Genomic DNA, 14,466 nt, shown 5'->3' with positions numbered 1-14,466 from the left:
CTATTAGCCAAAACACAAGTATTTTTTTTTTAATGAGAAATTTAGTATTCACATGGTTCTGCTAGGGCTTTAAGAACAATAAATGTGCTCTTTATGATAAGAGCTGCATCTGTTACTTTCCTTACCACATTATCTCAATTCATCTATTCAACACCTGGCTTATCCACTTTGCGGCAGAGCAATCCCAGAGGGGGTCTGAAAATCCTCACTATTAAGCCCCCATGAGATGAAATTAGTTGGCTTCAGAAAATATGAATGAGGAGAGCAAAGTGAATTATGTCCTTTGTTTTATATATGTCATCTTTTTTTCCAGAGGTTTATCTAAATCTAGAGACTATAATTAATATGATATTGGATGCTGTGGAAGTACCTGAAATTAACAGTTAAACAATTACACTTGAATTTATTGTTCATGTCTAGAGAGCAAAGGAGTAACTAGTGGGTTGCTGGTACTAAATATTCTTGACCCATATTTTACTTCAACCTTGTATACCCTCCACTAAAGCACTGGAAAGATAGCTCTTTCAGTTTAACTGCTAATTATTTAGCTCAGAGATAGAAATAAAATTAAATCAGGCTGGTCCTAGGTAGAAAAAGGAATAGAAAAGAATAAAACATACTAAGAAGTTGTATCTTGGAGCATAATTTTAAAAGCAGTAACTCTTGAATATTTTTAGCCCTAAGTCTATATGTGCTATTCACTGAACATGCTAATATTTTTTCTTCAGGCACTGAGCTTGGATGGATTGCCACATTTGTGCTCCAGCATTACATGAGTTGAAAAGCTTGATTTCAGTGTTGAAATATCGCTGATGAAAGTCCAACTAGTCAAGCAATTATTGATGAGCATTTACTTAAAAAAATGTTTCTTTAGTGTCTGGGTTAACCTGGCTACTGTTCTGAATTTCCCTTTCCTTATAAATTTGTCTTTAATTACAGAAATTCCATTATTTGAATGGATATGTTTAGCTGGTGGATTCCAGTGGCTTTTTGCTTCACATGCCTAACATTGACAAGATTCAGGTGCTTATGCAGAAACAAAACTTTTGGTGTCTGAAATGTTTTTGTGGAAAACATAGGATTTGGAATACATGCCAAGTTTGTAAGTCTTACTAAAGGTACTGTAGAGTGGCTCAAGTATTTGCCTGAGTAATTAGAGTTCTTGGTGAACTTTATATGACACACACTGAAATATGTTCTCTTGCAGTGGTCTTGGTATTTGAGCCTGCTAATTTTGTAGGTATCGCAGGTCAACTTTCACATTTGCATCTTTCATTGTAATACTGTGAAGCAGGATGGACAAGAAATGGAGTATTAGTAAAGAAATGTTACATATTTCATAATATGTATTCTAAGGTGTTTTCCTTATGTAGTCAAGCAATAGAAAGTTAGCATGTTACCTAATGTATTGTTTATTTCTATGATTTTGTTCTGAAAAAAACATGAAGTGAAAAGCTGTGACATTTTCTGAGTCTTCTTTCCTTAGGTTACATAGCTTTCCTTATGCCTTCCATAGAATCATAGAATCCTTAAGGTTGGAAGGGACCTCTAGAGGTCATCTAGTCCAACCCCCCTGCACACGCAGGGTCACCTAGAGCACGTGGCACAGGACTGCGTCCAAGCGGGTTTTGAAGATCTCCAGAGAAGGAGATTCCACAACCTCTCTGGGCAGCCTGTTCCAGCGCTCTGTCACCCTCACTGTTAAGAAATTTTTCCTTAAGTTCCTGTGGAACTCTTGGTGTTTCAGTTTGTGGCCATGACCTCTAGTTCTGTCAGTGGCCACCTCTGAAAAGAGGCCATAAACATCGTCCTCACTCCCTCCCTTGAGGTACTTATAGACACTGATCAGGTCCCCTCTCAGCCTTCTCTTCTCCAGGCTGAACAGGCCCAGCTCCCTCAGCCTCTCCTCATAGGGCAGATGTTACAGGCCCCTGATCATCCTTGTGGCCCTGCGCTGGACTCTCTCCAGCAGCTCCACATCCCTCCTGTACTGTGGAGCCCAGAACTGGACACAATACTGCAGATGCGGCCTCACCAGGGCTGAGTAGAGGATTGGAAGTAGATAGATGGGAAGCCATTTGAAAGACAATTGTGGTAAAAGAGTTATGACTAATGTGTTGGTACCATGGTAATTTTACGATGTGATACTGATATTAGATGCCATGATCTGCATGGCACAGCCTGCCTTGCCCAATGCCAATGCTTATATTGAAGATGCTACAGTCCTCTCAGTGACAATATTTGCAGTGTTTTTTTTTTTTTTTTTTTTTTTTTTTTTGGTGGCAGTGACTGCTTTTTAATTCTGCTTTTACAGAATATATCCAGTAAAATGTGGCTAGAGGCCACAAGCCCCTACCACACTGCAGCATCCAGCAAGCATCCCTTCCCCATAAACTGTGGGACTGTTTGCAACTGAAAACAGCAAATATCATCCTGAATTTGCATTTTGTAACACTAACGGCAAAATTACCAAAAAAACACTGTTCTCTTTACAGATACTGTGCATTTTGTATATTTACACTTCAGAAAAGCCAGTCCTCATCACATACCTAATTGAGGGGTGAACTTTAAGGAATATCTGTTTCAAAAAGTTAATGCCAGTAACTTGGTTCACATCATAATCCTGTCTCTCCGATGTATTGGTCCATATCATAAAAACATCCTGTCTCTCCGATGTATTAGACGTTGCCTGTTGTTAGGAAGAACGAACAAAATAAGCAAATTATTTGAAGGCATGAAACAAACATTACAATTTTTTTTTTTACCACTATGCTTGTTATGTTCAGAAATAGTCTTAAGACACTGAGCATTTGGAAACTGTGTGTGTGCTGGTGGGGAGGGTGGCAGGGTTGGGGTGTTTGATTTTAATGAGATCTTGCATTCGAGAGTCACTTTGATTTGGGTGGCAATGATATGAATTTGAGTTCAATACTGGGTGGAAGCCAAGGTTTCAATGAAAGACAACTCAAAACAGTTGTACTGAACAATGAAGTGAAAATAATAGGGAGTCTGACGTAAGTAAAGACATTCTGAGTTAATAAGGCTTATTCCCTCCAGAGTAGTTGTGCAAAGTTAATCTTTTCTCCCAACAGTAAATACTGCAGTACCTACAATGTCCTGGAATATATTTGTGTAAGGTGAATATAAGATACAGGAATAAGTGTTAATTGTGTTATTTAATTTCTGTTTATTTAGAAAGCTTTTTCATTTGTCTGTTTAGAAGGGTCCTTTATGGCTGCCTTCTTTTTTTATCTTACCCATAAGTGACTTGTGAATTTGGGATTGAGATAGGTGCTTCCTTTTAAAGTATTTTTAATATAAATTTGTTTTAAAATATTTTTATCACATAAGAAATTAGTGACTGAACTCCTTTAGTGTCAGGAATATCATACTTTTAACAGTGCTTCATAAACTTGTAAGTATATGCTCACCTCAAAGGAAGTGTGCCTATATAATTGATGCTAATTAGTGCATAGGAAAATAAAGTGTGAATGAAGTTGTGTAATGTTAGTATGTGCTAGAAGACTGAAGTACAGCTGTCTTGCTCACATTGTTCTTTCACTAACTAATCATTCTTAGTTAGCATGCTGAATATAATATATGTCTTCTAGGAAAGCATATAATGAGGATGTGGTAATCATAGCTAAAGATGATCTTCCTATATGGATATGTATTATTTTGTCTTAATATTTAAATTACACTCTGAGGAGAAAATATGTTTTTAGTAAATATTCATCGTCTTTGCTACTACTATTATAGTGCAAAATAATTTGAAGTCTGCATCTTTGAATCATGCATGTCACTAAATGGTATCCATACATTTTCTTAAAGCAAGGAATATTGATCTTGAAATGCCAAACAAATTTTCAGTGAAAGTCTAAATTGTCTTCAGTCTTAATTAAAGTAAAACCATGAAAAAATCATTTTCTGTCTACCATCAGGTAGTCCAAAAATCCTCATTACTTAAAATTTATTTAAAGTAAATCAATTTCTGTTCCTATTTGGTAAAGTATAGGCATGCTGAGCTAACTTTAAGCTACTAGATGTGTTTTACTACTGTATTTAAACTTATTTTGAAATAATTAAGTTAGAGCAGCTTAATTTTATGAAGTGTCTACCATCTAGGGTTCAGCTATATATTCATCACTTCTGAGTATTCTCCCTAGTGTTTTCTGTGATGGTGGAACATTGCATACAGAATCAGAGTTTGTTTGCCTTCAACAATGGTCTCTTGTACAGAAGCTGTAACTGCTTTTTATTAACCATAGTAAATTATACAAATAAATAATGGCTGAAAACACTAAGATAAAACCATCGTTTTTTAAAGTTCTTCCCCCATTAAAGTATGGGTTTTTTATTAGCTTTCCCAAAACTATTGTAAAAAGTTTTCAGAATACTTAATCCTTTCACTCCTATAACTCTTTGTAAAAACTGCTTTCATAACTGTGAAATAAACTCTTCCATAACTCAATTCACTAACAAATGAGTGCTGCTTAAATCAGAGGCAAAATATCATATTTCCTGAAACCATTCCAATTATTGTTGAGAAAATTGTTGGTCAAAGTGTAAGTTTAGGATGGCTCAATTTTTGTGTTTGGAAGACAAGCTCAGACTTGGTTGCTCATGATGTAATGTCTGCTCAGAATGTAGGAATGCAAGTGAATTTATGAGCAATACTGTGTGCTCAGATAAATTAATTTGCAAAATAGAATGCTCAAGAACACAATCACTACATTTTATGGTCTTCTATTCAATATGTTTGTTTTGTATTTCTGTGCTAGAGCAGAGATCAGGAAGAGAGGCCAGAGAAGCTTTGACGCCTGTTCTTAGTTGTGCTAAGAAGTGGGGGACTAGTGGAGCCTGATCATGCCCTGTATTTCTTCAATTTCCTGGGGTAACACAAAATGGCAGCATTGCTGCAGCACTAGCACAAGAGCCTTTCGTTGTCCAGAAGCTTCTTTGCCAGGGTATTAAAGCCTTTATCCTCTATATATCCTGAAGATAATGAGATTACTTGGCAGCCCAAAATCCAGCCTTTCACCTCTTCTCTGGCCTCTTGATTACAGGCTTGATTTTGTACACTTTAATTAGGTTATGTTTGAACTGAATTTACTGGTAGATTCAGTTCAAACATCACCTAGTTGAAGTGTACAAGATCAATCCCATTTACCTGAGTTAGAAAGTACTCAGCTGGATATGGGAGTCCTCTCTTTTCTAAGTAATTTGAGACTTCAGCCATTACAGTTTTAACAACTTCAGTGAAATGCATTACATTGGCCAGTAGCAGTGTAGCTGAGAAAAGAACTACTATTTCTGTATTTTCTTATGTATAATATTACAGGAATCAAGACGAAAGAAGAGTAGGTCAGAAATCAACTTTATTTTTGTTCCTTTAGTTCTTTGATGTATGACTTCTTGACTATGAAAAGAGGAGGAAAGAAACACTTTGTAGTATGATCATTGAAGCATTTATGTTTTTCTAGCTCGTATGTATGCCTCATGGGAGAGATGAAGGCTTTTAATCTGTTGTACTAGTAATACTTACAGTAATATTTACTAAATATTTATGTTCCTTAAATTGAAACAGTGTGAACTTGTATTTTCATTTGGATTCAAGTTATGCTTTTGCTAACCTGCCTTTCTTGTTCTGTCAAATCACAGAATCACAGAATGGTTGAGGTTGGAAGGGACTTCCAGAGATCATCTAGTCCAACCGCCCTGCTCAAGCAGGCACATATACCCTGAAATGACAAGAAATCATGGGATAATTTTACATAGGAGCTTGCCTACTTATGATAATTTAATTCATTATGATGTCAATGGCTCTACATTGTAATGACCTCATCCACTTACAAAATAATGAAAAGACTCAAAAAGTCTGCCAACTAAATATCTCGGTATCATTTAAGGCTTTTTGCTAGAGGGATGTTGAAGAGAATTCTGAACTAAGACATTTTCCTGTGGTCTCAGCCAGGACCTCATGTTAGGTCAGTAGTAAGAGCATAAGATGCTCTTAAATGACAAAATGTTTCATCAGTATTCTTTGCTCAGTGAGGAGGTCCTCATAACTTGGTCATAAGCCATTACTTCTGTTAGCTGATGATTAGAGACCTGTAAGGCTTTAGATGACAGAGACCTTCTTAAAAGCCAAGAATTGTCAAGGAAAAAGGCTAATAGAAATTGAAAGGATTAATAAACCATGAACTCGAAATACGCATTCAGTTTACAGTCCTGTTTTCAGTCAGCTTCCTAGTACTGAGAATGGGCAACATAACCTTGCAGAAGACACCAGAATTGTTAAGTATTAGAATCATAGAATCATAGAATCATAGAATGCTTAGGGTTGGAAGGGACCTCTAGAGATCATCTAGTCCAACCCCCCTGCATACGCAGGGACACCTAAAGCACGTGGCACAGGACTGCATCCAAGCGGGTTTTGAAGATCTCCAGAGAAGGAGACTCCACAACCTCTCTGGGCAGCCTGTTCCAGTGCTCTGTCACCCTCACTGTTAAGAAATTTTTCCTTAAGTTCCTATGGAATTTTTGATGTTTCAGTTTCCGGCCATTTCCTCTAGTCCTATCAGTGGCCACCACTGAAAAGAGACCATGACCGTCCTCTGCACTTCCTCCCTTGAGGTATTTATATACACTGATTAGATCCCCTCTCAGCCTTCTCTTCTCCAGGCTGAACAGGCCCAGCTCCCTCAGCCTCTCCTCATAGGGCAGATGTTCCAGGCCCCTGATCATCCTTGTAGCCCTGCGCTGGACTCTCTCCAGCAGCTCCACATCCCTCTTGTACTGTGGGGCCCAGAACTGGACACAATACTCCAGATGCGGCCTCACCAGGGCTGAGTAGAGGGGCAGGATCACCTCCCTCGACCTGCTAGAGATGCTCTTCTTAATGCACCCCAGGATCCCATTGGCCTTTTTGGCCACGAGGGCACACTGCTGCCTCATGGTCAACTTGTCGTCCACCATGACACCCAGGTCTTTCTCCGCAGAGCTGCTCTCCACAAGCTCGGTCCCCAGCCTGTACTGGTGTCTGGGGTTATTCCTCCCCAGGTGCAGGACCTTGCACTTGGCCTTGTTGAATTGCATGAGGTTTTTCACCGCCCAGTTGTCCAGTCTGTCCAGGTCCCTCTGGATGGCAGCACAGCCCTCTGGGGTATCGGCTACTCCTCCCAGTTTGGTATCATCAGCAAACTTGCTGAGGGAGCACTCTGTGCCTTCATCCAGGTCATTGATGAATAAATTGAACAGGACTGGACCAAGGACTGACCCCTGGGGGACCCCACTAGCCACAGGCCTCCAACTAGACTCTGTACCGCTGATCACCACTCTCTGGGCCCTGCCATCCAGCCAGTTCCTAATCCATCTCACTGTGCACTCATCTATCCCACACTTCCGGAGCTTGCCCAGGAGGATGTTGTGAGGGACGGTGTCAAAAGCCTTGGTGAAGTCGAGATAGACGACATCCACCGCTCTCCCCTCGTCTATCCAGCCAGTCATTTCATCATAGAAGGCTATCAGGTTAGTCAGGCAAGATTTTCCCTTGGTGAATCCATGCTGACTACTCTTGAGCACCTTCTTGTCCTCCATGTGCCTGGAGACAACGGCCAGTATGAGCCGTTCCATCACTTTTCCGGGGACGGAGGTGAGGCTCACTGGCCTGTAGTTGCCTGGGTCCTCCTTCTTGCCTTTTTTGAAGACTGGCGTGACATTGGCCTTCTTCCAGTCTTCCGGCACCTCCCCCGTTCTCCAGGATCTTTCAAAGATGATGGAGAGCGGCTTAGCTATGGCATCTGCCAGCTCCCGCAGCACTCTGGGGTGCATCCCATCAGGGCCCATGGATTTGTGGGTATCAAGGTTCCTTAGGTGCTCTCTGACCCAATCTTCCTCTACCCAGGGCAAGTCTTCCTCTCCACCCGCTTCTTCTCTTGCCTCTAGGGCCTGGGGCTCTAAAGGGCTGCCCTTGGTAAACACCGAAGCAAAGAAGGCATTGAGCAACTCTGCTTTTTCTGTGTTATTTGTAACCAAGGTGCCCATCCCGTCCTCCAGCGGACCCACGTTCTCCCTGATCTTCCTTTTGCTGTTAATGTATTTGAAGAATTTTTTTTTGTTATTTTTAACGTCCCTTGCCAGCTTGCCTTCCAGACGTGCCTTAGCTTTCCTTGTCGCATCTCTGCACTCCCTGACTATGTTCCTGTATTTCTCCCAGGGGGCCTGTCCTTTTTTCCACATTCTGTATACCGCTGCCTTCTGCTTGAGCATTGCCACAAGCTCCCGGCTCATCCACGCAGGTCGCCTGCCCCCTCTGCCTCCCTTCCTACACACAGGGATGCACTGTTGCTGGACGTGGAGGAAGTGCCGCTTGAAAACTAACCAGCTCTCTTGGGCCCCCCTGCCTTCTAGAGCACTAGCCCATGGGATTCTACCGAGGAGGTCTCTGAAGAGGCTAAAGTTGGCCCTCCTGAAGTCCATCGTCGCAAGGCTACTTACAGCCCTGCCTCCTCCTCGTTGAATCCTGAACTCCACCAACTCATGGTCACTGCAGCCGAGGCTACCCCCCACCTTAACATCTCCTACTAGGCCCTCCCTATTTGATAGCACGAGGTCCAGTAGCCCACCTCTCCTCGTCGGCTCCTCCACAACCTGCGTCAAAAAGTTATCGTCGACGCTCTGCAGGAACCTCCAGGACTGCTTATGCCTGGCTGTGTTGTCCTCCCAGTTGATGTCGGGGTAGTTGAAGTCTTTAACTTCTAAAAAAACACGTAACTGCAAATCATTGCTATTGCATGCTAAAGAATAGGGTTATGTGCTTTCTTCAGGTGCAGCCTGACATGATTATGCTAAGTGGTGTGAGTTACTAATCTTTCTAAATGTAAGTCCTCCTGCATGGCAAAAAATGGAGAATGTCAGAGGTCCAGTTAAAATATTATCACAATAGTGAGAATTTAATAGTTTCCCTCATTGACCCTAATCTGATTTTTAAAAGTCACTATTTGAAAATATTGATGAAGTACCTTAAAAATTAAGAGTGTGTGAAGAATATTCAAAATATTCTCTTATAAAAATATTCTAACATGAATCGAAAATATTAATTTTAGATGTTTTTAAACTAACAGGTAGTTTATTTTCCATACTTCGGTATTAAAGGTGGTGACTTCTGTGCAAATCTGAAGCTAGTGAAAATTTATAGAGAGAAATTCGTAGTCCTGAACACAGATTTCTTTTTATTTTACTGTATCTCGCTTTTGTTCTCCACAAAATTAGAATATAATTTTATTTTCAAAAATTCTTTAAAATCTCTGTTAGACAGCCCTAATATTCCGAGTCAGAGCTGTCTTCCTGTTCATGTGAGAGGAAAAGGCTATGACATTCCGGTCATTCAGAATGTTGGGTCAGCCACATCAAAGCTTGTTTTCACAGGGGTGTCTCAGCCTTCTGAATGTAGAATCTTTTCAACCTCCAATCACATAGATGAGTATCACATCTTCTGGTGGAAGAAGTGCGTGTATATCTGCAAATGCTTCTATTGTCCTCAAAATTAATTATCATTTCTTTATGGCTTAAAAGGTCTGTGATCATCATGCTGTGAGACTGTATGCAAAAGATTCAATTGCATTTCTCCTACATCTCTTGAAAGTCACGACAAATAAGTTAGTACTATGATGCGCGACAGTTGCCAAATCATACAGAGTGAGCTCTTTTGTGTTCCAGAGTAAGACAGATACCTGAGAAATGGAGCAAGTTTCTCAGCACTGAGAAAAAGAAGCAGCAGCAGCTTAGCAACCTTTGAAAACGAATCTGCAGGTCCATGCAGGCAGGCAATAGAAGTTTAAGTTAAAAGAAAGGATGCAGAAAGCAGAAGTTGCTTATGGAGATGTTGAATTAAAAGGCTAAATGGGAAAACTGTCTCCATCAGATGTCCTGCTGTTTTTTGTCACAGCTTGAAGAAGCTACAGTTTTGTCTTGCAGATTTTAAAGAATTCCTCCTAATGAATACAAGACAAGGAACCCCAATGACTGCTCTTTCCCAAGGGGAATTGAAAGCAGATAGAACTTTGGAATGCACTTTTTATCTTTACAGCCCCGGGACTGCTGTGAATTTCTAGCTTGTGAGATTCAGAATGGATGACCAAATGTAAAACGCATGTCAATAAAAGGCTGTAAATACTCATGCTTAAGTTGTATGATGAAACAATTTCAGCTACACGGATTCGACGATTTCAGATTTTATTGGCTGCATCATTTGATTTTTGTTACTGATATTTGCAGGTTTTTGAATAATTCTAGTCTCCTGATTGCACTTACATTTTGAGAAAACAATTTCATTCAACTATGATAATTTTCCTAGTCCCTAGCAATAGCTAATCCTGCATAATTGCATATAACCTGTGAAAATCTCTGTAAAGAAAATTTTCAGAAAGAGAAATCACATGTACTCTCATTCTCAAAGCACACATATAAAGTTAAATAAAAGTAAAATAGATCTGTACCTACACTCTAAGTATGGAGCAATTTATGATGCTTTTACATAATTGTGTGTGAAAAGATATCACAAAATATTCATGTTGTTCAGATTCCTGAAAGTGACTGAACTTGTGCTATCCAAAGAAGACAGAAGGTTTTAAAACCTGCATGAAATAAATGCTTTGATATTTATACATATGTTAAATTCTAAATAGAGATTGATACGAGTTCATGACATTCAATTTGTTGCAATTGTAAAGCAGAATAAACTAAAACTTCCCTATATATTTGACAAGGAGGAGAACTTCTCATCCATTAGATTAAACACCATGCCAATATTCATTCAAAGAAATTGTCTTCTCCCCCACAATTACTAATAGATTAGTAGCTTAGTTAGCTACTAACATCTGGGCTATTATCTCCCTAGATGTTCCTCCTTCATATTCATAGTTAAAAAAAAAATCTCCAGTGCTTCAGATAAGATGGAATCCCCTCCCTAAAGAAAATAGTGCATTGATGGGAAAAGTTCTTAGATAACTAACTGAAACCCTGAATCATCAGCTTAACACAATATAAATGTACTGAAAAGTAGGTAACAATTCAGTCTTTTTCAGGCTCCTTTAGATTTAGCAAGATAGATAAGGAATTGCATTTTGAATGATATTGCTTTCACAGCACTCTTATTTATAGTATCATTATATAGTTATAGGCTCTAATTACGTAGACCCTTTTATGCATTTATTAAAAAGCATCTTAAAACATGATTGGAAGTGGGTCATGGGTTTCTGTTATTCCAAACATTAACAAATTATGGGGATAGCTTCACTTTTTTTGGAGAAGGAAGAATAAAATATGTGTTTATGTGTGCATGAGAAGTCATAGATACGCTACTAAATTTAATAAACCATCCATCTATTTTGACTATTGAAAGATCTTGCAGAAATGGAACGATTAATTTTTTATCTCTAGGACTGTGCCAATGGTGTCATTGCTAATCCCGGAATTTAATGTTATTTGTTGATAACAAGGACAACCTACCAACTCAAACTATACTGATACAGGGTGTTTCTCAGCAGCCCTATGGTCTGGAGTCACGCGAATGAAAACTGGCAGTCTGTACAGACAATTATAGCCAAAGTAGCAAATAATCTTAGATTATGTTGTGACAGTGGAATGAAAAAGAGTCAGGAAGTTCTTCCAAGGCCTACTCTATGAGTCAGATTTGTTGCGGGGCAAGGAGTTTGTCACTGAGGTAATGGATACAACTGTGCATCCATCAGGAAAACAGGGAGCATGTCAAAAATAATAATAGAAACTTTGTGATATCATAGTAATGTCATAAAGTGTAATCATTCTTGAAGTTCTTCAAGTTGGTTCAAGAACTAGATATATGCACATGTAGATAGCAGGACACAAAGGAAAACAAGGTGACAGAGAGAAAAAGGTATTTAGAGAAAGAGTGTTGAGGGATAAAGATGTGAACTTTGCCATACCAGTGAACTGCTATAATCATTTATAATTCATTCATTTATAATAATGACATTTGGATTCTTTAGGTTTAAAAAGAGGCCGTAGTCTGAAAGTTCCATTTCTGCAAAATAGTTACAATCTTATACTACAGTTCTTACAAGTGATTATACATCTCGACTTGTAGGTCTTAACAGCAAGCTAAGTTCATAAGTCTTAAATCCACCATGGATCATATATTGATGCTTCTGAGAGAAGGAAAGCCTTAGTGAAGAATAAAAAAGATAGAGCTATGAAAACTGACAGGAAGCCTACAAAGGTACTGGGAGCCAACGCATTCCTGGGCCACAGCAGGAATTGCTTCTTTTCAAGTGGTGAGGCTGAATTAAGTTATAATAGTTGTGGGCTGTCCAAGGATCTTCAACTGGAAAGGTCACAGAAATAGATATATGTTACCAGAGGGCAAAAAGGTAAAGTAAAACAATAATGAAGCTCTAAGGAGAAATCTTCCCCATAACCCCGTAAGACTTGACAGAATATCTGTTTTGGGGGAATATTAAAATAGTTAAAATTTATTTTCTAAAAATTGCCAGAGAATTGATCATTTTCAGAAGCAATTTCTATTGGGCATGGTTCTGCATCCTATTCTCTATTAGTGAAATATGTTAAATATATCTGAAACAGAGATTATTCAGTTGTTACAGCAATTGTGAGAGATGGAGTTCTGGCATAAATGGACCAGTGACGAGCCAGGAAGGCTTTTTTTCTTTTACTTGTGATTATTGAATCCAACACAATGATGGGAGATGCTTTCCTGAGGCATCTCTGCCAGAGAAAAGGAAGGGAAGGAGAAGGCTAACAGTGCAGGACAGCTTTTTTACATGGAAACCAATATTGAAATCATGTTGCATATAATGTGAAATCATAACTTCACTCTTACTATTGCACTGCTCATCTAAGACTTGAATGAAGTTAAAGCTGCCAAAGGAGAGAAAGTAGTGTGACCTTATGTGGAACCAGCTTCAGTGTTCCTAACAAGACAGCACAGTAAAGACAAACTGAGTAAACATCTACTTATATTTAAATTGTACTTCAAAAGCTAAAAGGTTGTGTGTATGTTTGCATAAGCTCATGCATGTGCATGTGCTTATATGTAAGGACAATCTTCAACTCATTTAACTGGAGTGAATTCACAAGTATCTTTAACCCATATAGCATGGTCATACCATATAGAACAGCATAAGCAGAGTTCAAGGATTTGAATATTTGAAGATATAGGGAAGGGAAATCTAGGTGAGACAGATATTTGCTCTCTTAAATATTTGAGAAATCCTTAGGAGCCTGTGGATCATGCTTTCATTGGAGGTGAGAGTATGCAGGACAGTTTTCAACTGAGTGAATGAAGGATGTATAAGGAGTTCTTGATGGAAAAGACTATAGACTTTCATGTTCTTTTTTATTGCTTTTAAAATGAGTAAGAGTGGCTTAAAAAGCAGACATTCCATTTAACCTGTAGATATGCTTTTATGGTTGTGTAGTGTGCGCATTTCTTTTTGAAAGTCTGCTTTTTTGCTTTTTGTCTGAATTTTGAGGGATTACGACATCAAAATATTTGTTTAAAGAGTAATGCTCACTTTGGTGCACTCAAATTGTTTTTAACCCTCATAGATCTGAGAGCACTGGCTGGTATCAACATTGGTGTAAGTGGTTATTATGCAGATGTCCCTGATTTAGCTCTACCACTTTATCACACCTCACAGCTTCCTCTCTGCTCCATCCTGAAAAATGAAGCTTTTTTTTTTTTTTTTTTTTTTTCTGGAATGCTTTTAAATAGCTAATGTTTGTATGCTGAAAACCAACCATGTAATGCGAGGAGGAGGAAGAGAACAACACTGTTTAAAAGAGACAATATTTTGAAGAACAGGCTCAAACACTAATACTGCTGGTTGCTGCTTTTCCTTGTCCTTTCTACTTCTTTCTTTGTTTTCATTTGGAAGGGAGGAAAATAGATAAGAGATAGATAAATAAATAGATATTGACTAGCTTTAGTTTCTCTTCTTATTGAGACAAATACGAAACTATTAACATTCTCCAGTAATGCATTATTTAGTTATGTGTAAACAGACTGGATATCAGGGACTAAATGATGCCACCCATTTCATGTGCTGACATTTTTTCACATGAACTTCCATATTTTAAACACATTTTTAAGATGGATCTAGTAAATTTTTCTTTCCCTGCTTTTTAAAATGTAGTTTGAAGATGCAGAACAGTCTAAAGAATATTTAGAATGATAGAGATGTTCAGATCAGGAGAATATGCGTCTCCAGTGGCTTTAGGCATGCATTACATCAAGAAGGTTGGCTCTTGGCTGCTTTCCAGAAACAGACACTTTGACTTGCTTCTGATGGGGAAATTTGTCACTAACAGAGTTAAACTTTTTATATCTGATGTGTAATGTATTATGTTTCCTTAAAATAAGAGTATATAGTTACCTTTGTAGTTCGTGTAATAAGTGTGCATTAC

The sequence above is a fragment of the Tinamus guttatus genome, unplaced genomic scaffold (genome assembly GCF_059628265.1).
Source record: "Tinamus guttatus ecotype Peru unplaced genomic scaffold, ASM5962826v1 Tinamus_guttatus_pri_ptg000115l, whole genome shotgun sequence".
Classification (NCBI taxonomy): Eukaryota; Metazoa; Chordata; class Aves; order Tinamiformes; family Tinamidae; genus Tinamus; species Tinamus guttatus.
The sequence above is the reverse complement of the archived record's forward strand: the minus strand, read 5'-3'. Positions refer to the sequence as shown.